Source organism: Balaenoptera ricei, chromosome 14 (assembly GCF_028023285.1).
Source record: "Balaenoptera ricei isolate mBalRic1 chromosome 14, mBalRic1.hap2, whole genome shotgun sequence".
NCBI lineage: Eukaryota > Metazoa > Chordata > Mammalia > Artiodactyla > Balaenopteridae > Balaenoptera > Balaenoptera ricei.
Window position 1 is genome coordinate 17,139,656 of NC_082652.1, and position 14,633 is coordinate 17,154,288.

The window sequence follows — 14,633 nt, forward strand, 5'->3', positions numbered from 1 at the left end:
GAGATACAACTCTGGAGGATCAAAGTGGGGGGTGGTCAATGAAGCCATAATGTCACCATCACCTTCATCCTTAAACAATGTGTGTAACATCTAAAAATTATTAAACAGACAGATCATCTTTGGGGAGCCATTAGGCAGAGAGAATTTTATTCAATATCACCCAAAGGAGAGCTAGTCTAGGCTTTGGGGAGGTGGCAGAGAGAGGGCTTCTTATCTCAGGAGGTGGGAGGGATGGTCAGAGGAAGCAGAGATATCTTGCACCCCCGCCCACCTGCCCTCTTCTTTTCCTTGACCCCCTACCTCCACTCAGTGGCACATCACGTGTGGGGTGGGCTAGGAGCAAGTGTCTGCACATGTCCCCACGGTCAGACGGGGGCTGGTTAAGCCTTTCTGCTGACGTCAGATTCTGCCTCACCGGGTACCGTATGGCTTGGACAAGTCATACGGCTCTCTCTGAGTCTGTTTCTTCCTGTGTAAGATGGAGATGGTGAAATTGGCTTGGTTATGAAGATTAGATGTACAGCATTAGATGTCAGGAGCCCATACCTCAAACACATGGTTGTTCTGTAGATTAGATAAAAGCTGTCATTTTCTTATTTATTATTACCCTTCTCCGGATTATAGTCTAATTGAGCACAGGGACGGTCAGTCTATTAATTGAGCAGCTACTATAAGACAGGTTCTGGGCTAAGCACTCTATGTGGAGTATCTTGTTGAATAGTACCTACTTCAGTTCCATGAAGTAGGTACTATTATTACCATCATCATAACATCACAATAGTATTGCTATTATTACTATAATACTATTCTTTTTTAAATTTTTAAATTTTTTTTAATGTTTTTGGCTGCGTTGGGTCTTCGTTGCTGTGCACGGGCTTTCTCTAGCTGCGGCAAGCAGAGGCTACTCTTCATTGCGGTGCCTGGGCTTCTCACTGTGGTGGCTTCTCTTGTTGCGGAGCACAGGCTCTAGGTGCAAGGGCTTCAGTAGTTGTGGCACGCGGGCCCTGGAGCGCAGGCTTCAGTAGTTGCAGTGCGTGGGCTCTAGGGAGAGTGGGCTTCAGTAGTTGTGGTGCGGGCTCAGTTGCTCTGCGGCGTGTGGGATCTTCACGGACCAGCGCTCGAACCCATGTCCCCTGCATTGGAAGGCAGATTCTTAACCATTGTGCCACCAGGGAAGTCCCACTATAATACTATTCTTATTATGAATGAGGAATATGGGGCTCCCGGGGTGAAGTGACTTGCCCAAGGTCACACAGCCAGGAAGCAGCAGAGCTGGGCCTGAAATCCAGGTAGGCCCAAGTGCAGATCTTTTTTTTTTTTTTTAATTAATTAATTTATTTATTTTTGGCTGCGTTGGGTCTTCGTTGCTGCACGCAGGCTTTCTCTTGTTGCGGCGAGTGGGGGGCTACTCTTCGTTGCGGTGCACGGGCTTCTCGTTGCGGTGGCTTTTCTGTTGTGGAGCATGGGCTTTGGGTGCGCAGGCTCAGTAGTTGTGACTCACGGGCTTAGTTGCTCCACAGCATGTGGGATCTTGCCGGACCAGGGCTCGAACCCGTGTCCCCTGCATTGGCAGGCGGATTCTTAACCACTGTGCCACCAGGGAAGTCCCCAAGTCCAGATCTTGAGCTTTTAAATATTATACAATTCTACCTCCCAGAGCTAATGAAGCAGTGGGCCTCTTGGTGCTCCAGGATGTAGAGCCTGGAATCAGAGGAGAGTGACAGGGCCAGAGAGGGTCATGGTGAGAAGCAGAGGCCCGGCTTTGATTAGGGGGTCAGCAAGGGAGCCCAGGATGGGGTGGTGGGGTTGGGAAGTGATGTTACAGTTCAGGGGGCTGTGGCTCTGAGCCTCTGAGTCATTCAGACTGAGCAGCTTGACTCCCAGCCACAGGAGATGCTATTTATAACCCGCAGGTTCTAGCAGCCTCCGGATCACGGAGCCCTGAAGCTACCTGGGGCCCTTTGCCCTGGGCCTCAGGGCAAGGAGGGAAGGCAAGTGGTCAGGGAAGGCCATGGCCCAGCCTCCCTTCTCCTTGCTCTGGACTCTCCAGTCAGCACAGAATACACACTCAAGTACCCTGTGGCTCGCTCTGGGGGAGTCTGGCTTCTCATCAGCAAAGTGCCTGGCACCTAAGAGGCTTCAATAAATGATCGAATGAACGAACGAATGAACAGCCATAGCTTCAGACTTTTTGTTGGGTCAGATGATGTCATTTCTCTGCCCCAAACTCTCCAGTGGTTTTCCATTTCATCTGGAGTAAAAGCCACAGTCCTCACAGCAGCCTACAAAGTTCATACATGATGTGGCTCCTTTGCTGCTCCTGGGAACACTACTGGAATGTTCCTGCCTTGGGGACCTCGGCTCTGCTTCCTCCTCCTGGGACACTCTTCCCCAGATACTGGCCTGTCTTCCTCCCTCACCTCCTTCAGATCTTTGCTTAAATGCCAACTTCTTAGTGATTCCTTCCCTGACCCTTCTACTTAAAATCGCACCGACACAGTATACTCCCAATCCCCTTTCCCTGCCTCATTTCTCTCTGTGTCTGTTGCCATCATCCAACGCACTACATATATTACTAAGTTATCATTTTATTTTCTGTCTCCTTCAATTAGAATGTCAGCTCCAGGAGGACAGGAATTTTTGTCTCTTTTGATTACTGCTGTAACCCTACTGCCTAGAACAATGCCTGGCACATATATGGCACTCAAAAAGTATTTGTTGGTGGCATGAATTCACTGGGATTTTTCACAGACTTGCTGTGTGACCTTGGACAGCTAACCTCCCCTCTCTGGGACTCAGTCTGTTGGATTCAGTGGCCTCCCAGTTTGGATAGTCATAGGGCTCTATCCCTTCATCCTGCTTCCTGTGATATACATTTTTTTTTTTTTAACATTTGCTGAAAGGAGAGCTGGCCAAGGCCTGGCTTGATATTTTTCTCCCAGACTAGGCTTCTCTGTGCAGAGCTTTCGGGTCTGTAATCAGGCATATGCCAGCACCCTTATATCTACGTTAGGGGCTTTGAGCAGATGCATCTGTGTGAATGAGCCTCTACATGTGTTTGGGATGGGACATTCCAGCAAAATGTCAGTACAGGTCCTAATTCTGTCTTCCTGCTTCTTTTTGTTTTCAATGGAGCAAAAAGTAGACATTTCCAAGGGCATGGCTGACCCTTCTCCAATTAACTGATGGAAACACCAACTCCTCTGGAGATGCAAGGGAAGAGCTTGTTGGCTGTGAATCCTCATACCTGTAACAGGCTGTTTTCACTTCCTCAGGAACCAGCTGTGAGAAACCCACAGCAGCACTGCCCACTGTTGGATGAGGGAGGCCCGCAGGAGCACTGCAGCCTTCACTGGGGGTGCCAGGCCCATTTTAGATCTCATCTGTTCTTAAGGGGAAATGGATCCAAACTTGCCCAGGTTTCTAGAACAATCCCTGGCACATTTTCTTCCCTCATCTCCTCGGGTCTTTCCTCAAATGCCAACATCTCAGGGAGGCCTTGCCCTGACACTTTTACTTAAAATTGCACCCATGCGATACGCTTATTCCCTTCCTTGCTTCATTTTTTTTTTTTTATAAATTTATTTATTTATTTATTTATTTATGGCTGTATTGGGTCTTCGTTGACGCCCACGGGCTCTCTCTAGTTGCGGAGAGCGGGGGCCACTCTTCATCGCGGTGCACGGGCCTCTCATTGCGGTGGCCTCTCCCGTTGCGGAGCACGGGCTCCAGGCGCGCAGGCTCAGCAGCTGTGGCACAAGGGCCCAGTTGCTTCGCGGCATGTGGGATCCTTCCAGACCAGGGATCGAACCCGTGTCCCCTGCACTGGCAGGCGGATTCTCAACCACTGTGCCACCAGGGAAGTCCTCTTTGCTTCATTTTTATCCATAGCACTTGCTACCATCTAACACACTACATATATTATTAAAGGGCTTTGGAGATTATTAGCATGTTCATACTCTATCTCATTTAATTACACGATCTTTTCTGGTTTTGCACACCCCGAACTTACATAGTACAGTACCTGGCATCTGGTAGGCGTCACTACATTTTTGTTAGAAGAATTAATTTTCCTGAGTAGCAGAAGGCAGGCAATATTGTCATTTTACAGATGATAATGAGGCTCAGTGGTGACATGACTTGTCTGAAATCATACAGCCAGGACATGAACCCAGGCAGGCAGCTGGCTCAGAGTTACTAGGGATGGAGAGAGGGAATCACTTCCCAGTGGTGACCACACTTCGGGAAAACCAACTTTACTTTTGAAAGATGAGGGAGGGCCTAAGAGAGCTTGGGCATTTGGGAGCCATAGAAACTTGGTTCAAATCCCAGGACTGTCATTACCTATGCCTGTGGACAAGTCCCCCAAACCACAGGAGCCTCAGTTTCTCTATCTGTAAATAGACACAGCAATCCCTACTACATAAAGCCCTTGGGGTAATTTAGTCCAATGCCTGCCACTGGGCCATGCTCAATACATCCCAAGCCCACCCTGACCGCCCCCACTGACCTCCTGAATCTCTTTCCCATTCCTACACTGCCTCCCGCTTTTAAGCGGACCAAGTTGAAATGCGCAGCTGCAACATCCGGGCGAGGGTGGAGAGATAACGAGAGGACTAATCCTCCCGCGCATGCGCAGCCTCCAAAAGTCACGTGGCTGGACGCCAGACAAGCCCAAGGTGCGAGGCTGAAGGAACGTTATGTTCCCACTGGGACTCGGTACTGTCATGTTCTCATCTCAGCTGGAGCTCCAGGTCTTGCAGCGCCTAGGTATACACTTGAGGGGGAGAGAGAAAGCAAAGACCTTCCAGAACCTCAAAGAGGTTCTTTCGACCTTTTCATTTTTGAGAGCTATCTTGCTGGGCCCCTGGGATCAAAGAATTGGTAGAAACGGCCACCATCAGGCAGGGCAGCCCTCCTGGGTTCAGTCAGGCAACAACTGAGCTTTCAGCTCTTCACTGGTGTTCGGATCTAGGGACACAGTGACACAGGCCCAGCTGGGGAGACAGACATTCCCTGGAAAGTGTCAACCCAGTGGAAACTGGAGGGGTGAGTCTGAGTTAGTCTGGAGACGAAAGGAGAGGAAGAGGTTGCAGACAGATCTGGGGACAGAGCGCAAAGGCCTTCAAGTGGGAAGAAGCCTGGATGGTCGAGAGAACTGAGGCACAACGGTGGCCCTGTGAACAATTTTGGACTTGATCCTAAGAGCAGTGGAAAGCCATTGAGGTTGGGGAATGATGTGGTGTTTATGATCCTTCACTGAATAATATTTTTGCCTTGCTTTCTCATTAAAAAAAAAAAAAGGATTTTGAATTCCACACCTGCCAAAGTAATTTTTTGGGTTTTTTTATTTTTCAGAAGGAGAAAATAAGGGAATGGTAGAATATGCATTTACCTCCAGGATTAAATGTGCTAACAGATGCAAATTGCCTAGCATTCTATGTGTGGTCTATAAATGGTAGTTCCCTTATCTTTCCTCTGAATTCCATTTCACAATTTCTGCTATTCCAAGAGCATGGAAGGAGACCAATCCTCCCTACAGACTAAAGATAAATTTCATTTGAAGTACTTTAGATGGATGAAAAAACAGAATTGGTTCAAAAGATCAAAGGGTGATTATTTTACCAAATTATTATTCAAATAGTGAGGTCCCCCTGATCATACAACATATCATCTGATTTATGGAAACACAATCTCTATTCAACTTTTTAGGAACACATTTACAGCATAAAACAAGACCGCATTTCACCATGTCAGAGCCCGTGGCGATGTTATTCCTCACTGTAAGATTTCCATCTTTCTGGCCACGTAGTAGGCATTTGAATATTTGCATGGTTGATTTAAATATTGCAATAAATCTGCTAAATCTCAAGTCGGGGGCATCAGTTCTGCAATTCTCTCTTTATAGGTGTTCACATGAATTTTGATGGCATGAAAAAGCTTGTTCTCGAATTATATTTAGCTCATATAAACACTACTGCACAATTATGTTGTAAGGAAGAATTAGGTGTTATCTTTAAGTTGTTATTATAGCCTTGTGAAAAGGTGAACACTGAGAACAACTATAAAGTAGTAGCATATTGTATTATTAATTTTGCTACACTTTTTTTTTTTAAACTGTGGTGCAGGGCCTGGAACAGACTGACATGTGTGGTAGGTGTATCAGTCAGGTTCTGTATAAGAAGCAGATGGTACATTCAAATTAGATAATTTGAGGAGGTTTTAATAAAGGGACTATTTACAAAGGTTTGGGTAGAGTGTAGGGGAAGCCACAGGGGTAGTGCAGTACCCAGGGGGCTAGGGATAGCTGGGGTCTTTACCATTCCTAGATCTAAAAGTTGAAGGGAGGGAGAAATTCCAGAACCCAGAAAGAGAGCTGTGTGGAAAGGGCTGCCTTAAGAGGGAGCAGTGACCTTTTATCAAAAGACATAACCAACCTGAGGCGATCTGGCAGGGAGAGAACCAGGGAAATAAATACTTCACCCTCACTGCCCTTCTGCCCTCCAGTCTGCTGCTGCCACCTCCCGCTGGCTGTACCCAAATGGAAGCTAGAGGGTCAAGTTGATGGAGTCTGTACAGGGGAGCATCCCAGGCTAGATGGTGGATCGGAAAGGGCAAATAGAAAACATCTGGTACAGCGGGCTTCATTTCCAAGTTGAATAAATACCCGACATTTAAATCTTGGTGTCTTAGACAATGTATCTTTAGGAATGGCCCTTTGGCAGTAGGTTCAAGGTTATCATTCGTTCATTCTTCGGGTCTACTGAACATTCTATAAAAAGTATTATGCTGGGCATTTTGAGAGAAGCCCGGCAATGACAAAATTATCCCAGAAATGCAACGAATTCTCCTTCCTGATGCATGTACTTTAAGAACACATTCCCACTCTATCAAAGAAGCACTTGTTTAGAGCTCTGAATATACCTGTGACCCCACTGGACTCAAAATTAGATGCTGCTTCCTTCCCCAGAAGCAAGAGAGTTCAGTTCAGGCAAAGCGCCCAGGTTCCGAATCTGGTGGCTGGCAACCGGCAGTTAGGTTCCTTGCCGTGTTGGTACCTTTTAGGTAGTGGCTGAATAGTCATTTTTTCAGGCTAGGGGACCAGAAGAGGATTTATCAGTGCAATTCTGGAAATAGGACTTGCTCTTGTGAATGGAGTCGACTGTGGTCTCACATTTTCTCAATCTGTAAAATCATTACCCTCTTTAATGAGGTCCTCTTGGAAGAGGAGGGAACGGGTCTCCTTTAGTGACACGACTCTGACAAGCAAATCAATTCGTTCCATTTGTTTCCTCTTTGAAAACAGCAATCCTCGAGCGTTACATAATCTAATCTCCATGCCTCACTGGTTTGTTCTGTCCTCCTGAGGAACTGGCAGATGGTGCCAACGCGGAGACCCGCACACACGCCTCGCAAGCCTCATGGTAACGGGAGAGTTGCTCACGGTGTCTGTCTCTTTGCTGTGGGGTCCCTCGCTGGCATTTGTTTCCCTGGCTCAGTCTGCTCTTTAGCATTCCTCAGGCACCGCTGGCTTCTTGCCTTGGGCTCTCATTCCAAGATTAATTGGAAATACAGAAAGCAGATAAAAAAGAGAACAGAAAGTGAAGTTGCCAGGGCAGAGCATTTGCCAGATCTCTTCTAAAAGGCCTCCTCCATTAAAGGCTGAGCATCTTTGGAGAGTTTAGCTCCAGACCTTCCTCATCCAGCTGGTCCCCGTGTCCATCCTTGTTGCTGGGTTACACATAGCCCAGGGACGGGGCTGGCTGTGACAGAGCTGGGAGACCAGAGATCTGCTTGATAAGGTCTCTGAATTTCTCTCTCTCTCTCTCTCTCTCTCTGTTTTTCTCCCTCTCTCTCTCTCTCTCTCTCTCTCTCTCTCTCTCTCTCTCTCGCTCTCGCTCTTGCTCTCTGTGAGTCACATACCTGCAGGAATGATTGTTCCCCAGATAGGGCAATTGCCTGGATCCGCCTTCAGGCCAGTGATGTCATCCTTGCTTCAGGAAAATTATCTCGGTACCCTGTAAGGGAAGGAGCCTCCCAGCAAGGCCCTGTCAGCGAGAACCACGATGTTTAGATGTCCAGGCAAAGATATTGCCTATGTAGCTAATCTAAAAACGTGGAAACGGCAGCTTCCAAGGAAGCAAAGGCTTCTTGAGCACCCTGTGGTGGGTATAGTTCTACTGATACTTTGGACCGGAAATCAGCTGACATGCTCTGGCTGTGAAAATATTGAAATACGTCCATATCAGTTGGTAAATAGTTATATCTTTGCACTCCCAAGTGCCTCCCATCCTTCTGCTAATACGTAAGTCTGTTGAGAGGCTCTTATTTTAGGTGATTTCTTTTTTATTGATGTGAATCATTTTTAAAGTCTTTATTGAATTTTTTACAATATTGCTTCTATGTTCTTATGTTTTGGTTTTTTGGGCGCGAGGCATGTGGGATCTTAGCTCCCTGACCAGGGATCAAACCCGCACCCCCTGCATTCGAAGTCTTAACCACTGGACCGCCAGGGAAGTCCCTAGGTGATTTCATGAGCAGCTCTACCTTTCCATGCAGCACTGTGAACCTCCTTTGCTACTTTGTTTCCAACCGTGTGGTACCAGGAGGTCTGCTTGGTGTCGGGCCAGGCTCAACTCCAAGTGCCGCAGATGTAACTGCCCTGCTCACAGACTGGACTGTTGGCTGACTCGGATTTTGGATGGAACCTCCAGGCAATTAAAGCATAGAGCCCTCCTGCCTGGCACAAACATGGCTGGTCCTTGAGGGTCACATGTACCTTTATGTTGGCTGGTCACTCAGGATCCAGGTTGTATATACAGATGACAGAAACGATCTGTCTGAAGGAGGAAAACAAACCAAATCGTGTAGAATCTTCTTTCAGTTCCATCCCCTGCCCCGCACTGAGTCCAAGCATAGGGAACTAATTTCTTTAAAAACAATGAATGCTTTGCTTCTTTCAATTTGTGACTCATTCCCTCAATGTCAGGTGAGTACCTACTATGCTATTAGGTGTCGGTCACCTTGCTAGGTGCTGGATATCTACTAGTGAATAAAACAGACCCTGTCTCTGCTTTCATGGAACATACAGTCTAGTGGGGGAGACAGATAATAAAGGAGGCCACCGTGGTTGGAGTGTCCTTAGGTCATCTGAACATGGGTTGCATTTCAGCTGATGGAAACTGTATGGATGTAATGGTGACTTCCGGTGAATTGTATATGGAGTGCATGTGTCTACACTGCTAGAGTACAGGGGTGTGTGGCATTAGTATTAAAGGAATAATGGCGGGGCGAGGGTCGGGGGGTGAGTTCACTTCCTGTATCCAGTCAAGATCTCAGAGAGGCTGAGAACTGCTTTGGATTAGGGAAAGAAAATAAGGAATATTCTGAATGAGAATGATGATGATGATATATTTAATATTTGGAGATCAGGTATGCTGTTCTTAAAAGAAGATGGTAACTTCTGACCAATCAGTCATCGGTAGGGGATAGAATTTCTCTCATCTATGCTTTTTCTCTCCTTTGCCCTTGAAACCAGGGAACAAATAAATATAGAACTTGCTAGCTAGGAGGAGGGGTACAAACTGCACCCCCAAAACCATGGATGCTTAATGGCCTACGTAGGAATCAGCTCGTGACAACCTCGGCCTCACTGTCAGAGCCTCTTCCCAATGGAATTCAGTCACCATTATTTTGAAAATCATAATTCATATCCCTAAAACAGTTTGGTAGTTGGTTATACTTGTCAGTATTAATTATTTTTGCTCTGTCTGTCCCGCTTGTTTGATTTTTCTTTGTATTGAGTTATAATTTATACACAGCAGGATGTCTAGTCTCAAATGTACAGTTCAGTTTTGACATATGCATATATATTCTTATAACCCACATCCCTTTTCATTTTATTTTAAAAATCTTGGAATCCTCTTAAGTGATGAACATTTGAGTCCAAAGGCAGATTTCTGAAAAGGAATCCCCTATTCAGTCCACTGACTGTCCCCTCCCCCGACCCCCTGGAAAAAAATTCTCATCCAATCCTTTCCCGAGTTCCCCAATCACCACAGAGGACTTAAAGCCATAAGAACATTTTGTAATCCCAGCTTTCTGAAACCTAACAGAGAGATTTTTGTCATTTGAAAACAAGGAAGAGATTAAGTACGGAATTTGATTCTGACAATGGCAGAAAGGAACCAGCTAGACAAGAAACGTCCTGGAGAAGTAATCCAAGCACCGCTGTCCAAATGCTCCCCACCTTTTTCACGACTCTGAACGTGACATATGGTTCTGTTCAGGACAGAAAACTTTTTAAAGGAGTTTGCTACAGGGACATGATATCATCAGACTGAGGTATTTTAAATGAGAGATCCGTGTACATTTTAAGAATTTTGCCCTTAACCCTGACTTACTCATCTGAATGGATGCTCTTAGAAATGAGACACAGGGACTTCCCTGGTGGCGCAGTGGTTAAGAACCCGCCTGCCAATCCAGGGGACACGGGTTCGAGCCCTGGTCCAGGAAGATCCCACATGCCGCGGAGCAACTAAGCCCGTGCGCCACAACTACTGAGCCTGCGCTCTAGAGCCCGCGAGCCACAACTACTGAGCCCACGTGCCACAACTACTGAAGCCTGCGCGCCTAGAGCCTGTGCTCTGCAACAAGAGAAGCCACCGCAATGCGAAGCCCACGCACCGCAACGAAGAGTAGCCCCCGCTCGCCGCAACTACAGAAAGCCCGCGCGCAGCAACGAAGACCCAACACAGCCAAAAATAAATAATAAATAAATAAATTTATTTAAAAAAAAAAAGAAAGAAAGAAATGAGATGCAAAGATAGCTAAACACACTGTTCTCTCTAGACTAATGTCGTGGTCCCAGACCCATCTTCTCTATTTCACTGCCCTTGTGTCTTTCCAGCACTCCAAAACAGCTCTTCTTTTGCATAACTTTCACCAAGGGTTTTGCAGTCAAATAATATAGCAACATGTAATTACTTAATAATTATAATTTGTATAACATTTAAAGGCAAGTGAGAGGCTTTATGTGAAAGTGCTTTTAAAGCTATAAAAATATGTATAATCCAAAAGGATTATTTAAAAAATTATTTCTACGTGGCAGGACACCTTGCAGTAACTATACTCCCATTATAGCAATAATCAGAGAGGCAAGCCATTCTCATTTTCCATGTGCAGAACTTCCCATGTCTTAACAGTGACATTTCTGAAATATTTCCTGAATCTGACCCAGCCTCTACATTTAGGCCTTATTACCTCCCCATCAGGCTTACAATCCATAAAGAAAGGCATGATGTTCCCTTATTTACTGCTCTGTTCCCAATGCCTAGCACATGGTGGGCACTCAAGCATTTTGTTACATAAATGAACCTAATTTCCTGGTTGGTCCTGCCTTCAGTGTCCTTTTAGTTTACTCCACGATACATCAGCATGATCTTCAAAAACACAGTTCTGCTTATGTCCTATATACACTCATAAAACCTTCGAGGACTCTCTGTTGTCTGTAGAATAAAGGACAGACTCCTGAATATCACATTCCAGAGCCTTCATGGTCTGGTTCCAACCACCTTTCCAGGCCTGTCTTCCAGCCCTTATCCCCCTGCCCCGCCAAACCATTAGATAGTTTCCAAACACCCTCTGCAGGTTCACACTCCCAAGCCTTCACCAAAGCTGTCCCGCCTGCCTGGAATGACCTTCCTTTTACCTTCCTTATTCACCTGGTGGAATTTCACTTCTTCAAAACGCAGCTCAAATGTCACCCTCTCTGATGCTTCTCCAACTCCCGTAAGGGTTCCACTTTGGCGCTCCCATATAAGCCTGCTCGTCCTTCCCTTATTGCATGCTACCCATTATATTATAGCGGGGTTTATCCTCTCTTTTTTGTTTTTGCAAATTCCCGGAGAGCAGGAACTGAATCGTACCGTGATTCTTTACACATCTCCTGAATCTGACCACTCCTTCCAGCCTCCCCCACTATCAAGCTAGTCCAAACCACCACCCTCTCTCGCCTGTGCCACACGACAGCACCCGACCGTCTCCCCCTTGCCACACCGCCATCCAGCAATGGACTTGCTGCAAAGCCGCCAATGCTCCTCAAACAATGTAAACAACCAGATGCCTCGCCTCTACTACAGACCTGCTAGTGGTTTCCCTTGACACTCAAAAAAAAACCAAATTGGACTTCCAGAGGACTTCCCTGGTGGTCCAGTGGTTAAGACTCCGTGCTTCCAGTGCAGGGGGCACGGGTTCGATCCCTGGTCGGGGAAGTTCCGCATGCCGCATGACCAAAAAACAAACAAACAACAACAACAAAACCCCAAAGCCCTGGACTCTCTGGCCCCTGCCTTCCTCACCAGTTTCATCTCTATCACTCTCCCCCTTGCTCATGCCAGCCCCACTGGTCTCTGCTTCTCTGTGACTGTGCTCATTCCCTCCTTGGGACTTTTGAACTGTCTCCCCTCTGCCAGAAAATTGCTTCCCCTGGATATATGCCTGCCTCGCTCCCTTCCTTCATTATGACCTCTGCTCAAACATCCCCTCCTTAGAAAGGCCCTCCCTAATCACCAGCTAAGATAGCACCCTCCATTAAGCCCTCCTCTCCTACCTGCTTTTAATCTCTTCACGGCACTAAACCACCAGCTGGTCACTATTAATTATCTGTGCATCTCTAGTTGTTCATTTGTTGCTAGGGATACAGACTTTGTTTTGTTCACCAACGTGTCCCTGGTACCTAACACAGTGCCTGGCAAACAACAGGCACTCAAGTGTTTGTGGAATGAATGGATGAATCTGTGTATCCCAGGTGCCTAACACAGTGCCTGGTTCTAGATGGATTTGTTAAGTAAATGACCAAATTAACGAATTTTACAAATGAAATGGCATCTTGGCCTATATCCACGATAATCCAGGATCTGGAGGCATGTGTTTCATCCATTTGCTCCACGAACATAATTTTGATTTGTTTTATTTACTCTAAGTTCATAGGTGATGTAACCAAGTTCTTCACTTTTTTAGAAACTAGTCTCTGACTGAGGTCTTGCCCAAGAATATTTAGGGAATTTCAGAAAGCTCACCAAGAGGGGCACAGTGGGGATTTAGATACCCTTCAGCCCACTGCTTTCAAAAGCTCCTGGGGGATTCGGATAAGGTACTTTATCTCCTGTGATTTATCCAGAATGTACATTTGTTGTTAATCCTGCCCAACACTGATTATTCTCAGGGCTGGAACAGGTAAGACACTGATTGACCTCAGACTCCGAGAGAGTGGACATGGCAATGAGGCTTCAGGGCTACTGCACCCCAGCCAGCCTCAGTATTTGTGCTTTAGGAACCTGGGAGTTCCTAAACTCCCAGGCTTTGATGTGGCAATTCAGCCCCTGAGAGTAGGTGAGCTGGGGAACAATTGCTGGAGAGCAAGAGGAACTTCCCTTGTTCGCTTTGGCCTCTGGGCAGTTGTTTTTCCCACCCATCCTGTTTTTCTTAATTCCTTGCATATGGAATGATATGTCTGCATATGCAGACAGTGCAGAGAAGGATGAACCCCTGGCATGAGTGAAGTGTAGCATCTGTCCATCTGTCCTTCTATTGAGGCCAAGCGGTGACCAGACTTGCCCTATTCTCCTGCATGGATGGCATCAGGGCCAGAGACCAGAACAGGGAGAGCCTGGGAGGTTCACACCCCACTCCTTCAAATCTCCAGTACCCCATTACTAAACAAGAGTAGGGGATGGGGCCTCATAGGCGCAGAGGGAAGGGAACTAGCTTAACTGCACGTGTGGCCGTGTTGCAAACACTAGACTAGGCCTTTTATCCGATGGTGTCATCGGATGTCAAAGAGAAGTTAGTTATGATTATTATCTGCATTTTACAGAAGAGGAAAACAAGGTTGAGAGAGGCTGATGACACTTGCCCAAGTTACCCAGATGGTAAGTGGCAGAGCTGGGGTTTGAGATTCAAACCAGGCCTGTGTGACTTCCTGGCTGCCTACCAAGAGCAGGAATTTCTTTAACATCTAGAAGGGCAAGAGGGTGAGAGGGGGGACAAGAGGTGGAGGGGCAGCAAATGGGTCTTACCTGAGACTTGAGCATCACCAGACCCTGCAAAGCCCAGGTTAAGTGGATACCACCTGGCTTCTGTTCTGAGAACTGAACATCCTGTGGCTGCTTCACCAGAGTCGTCCTGGTCCCACTCCAGGGTACTGGGAGTGGGTGAAGCCTCCATAGAGTGGAGTCTTTCCTTCCAGCAGTGTCCTTCCCCGCCGTTCTGGCTCTGGGCTTTGTAGTGGTGGTGTCATGCATAGCGTGCTTTCATCCTCCTTGGGTCTTGAGTTTACTTCCTTCACCTCTCTCGTCATCGTTTCCAAAGTTGTACCCCGTGGACGGTGAACCCCGCCAGCATTTCTGGACGTTCTGGCGGTTCTGGGTCATTTGGGAACCTCCGGGCCTGTTAAGGGGGACTGCCGGCGCCACCAAGGTCTGGGCATCTCTGGGGCCCTTCGCCAAGCCCCTTCCCTCGCGCTCCCGGCGCTCCCGGCTACGCGCCGCAGCGCCCCCTCAGCCGCCAGGGGCCGCCGGGAAGCGGGGCTCCTCGAGCGCGGGGCGGGGCAAGGGGCGGGGCGCGGCGGTACC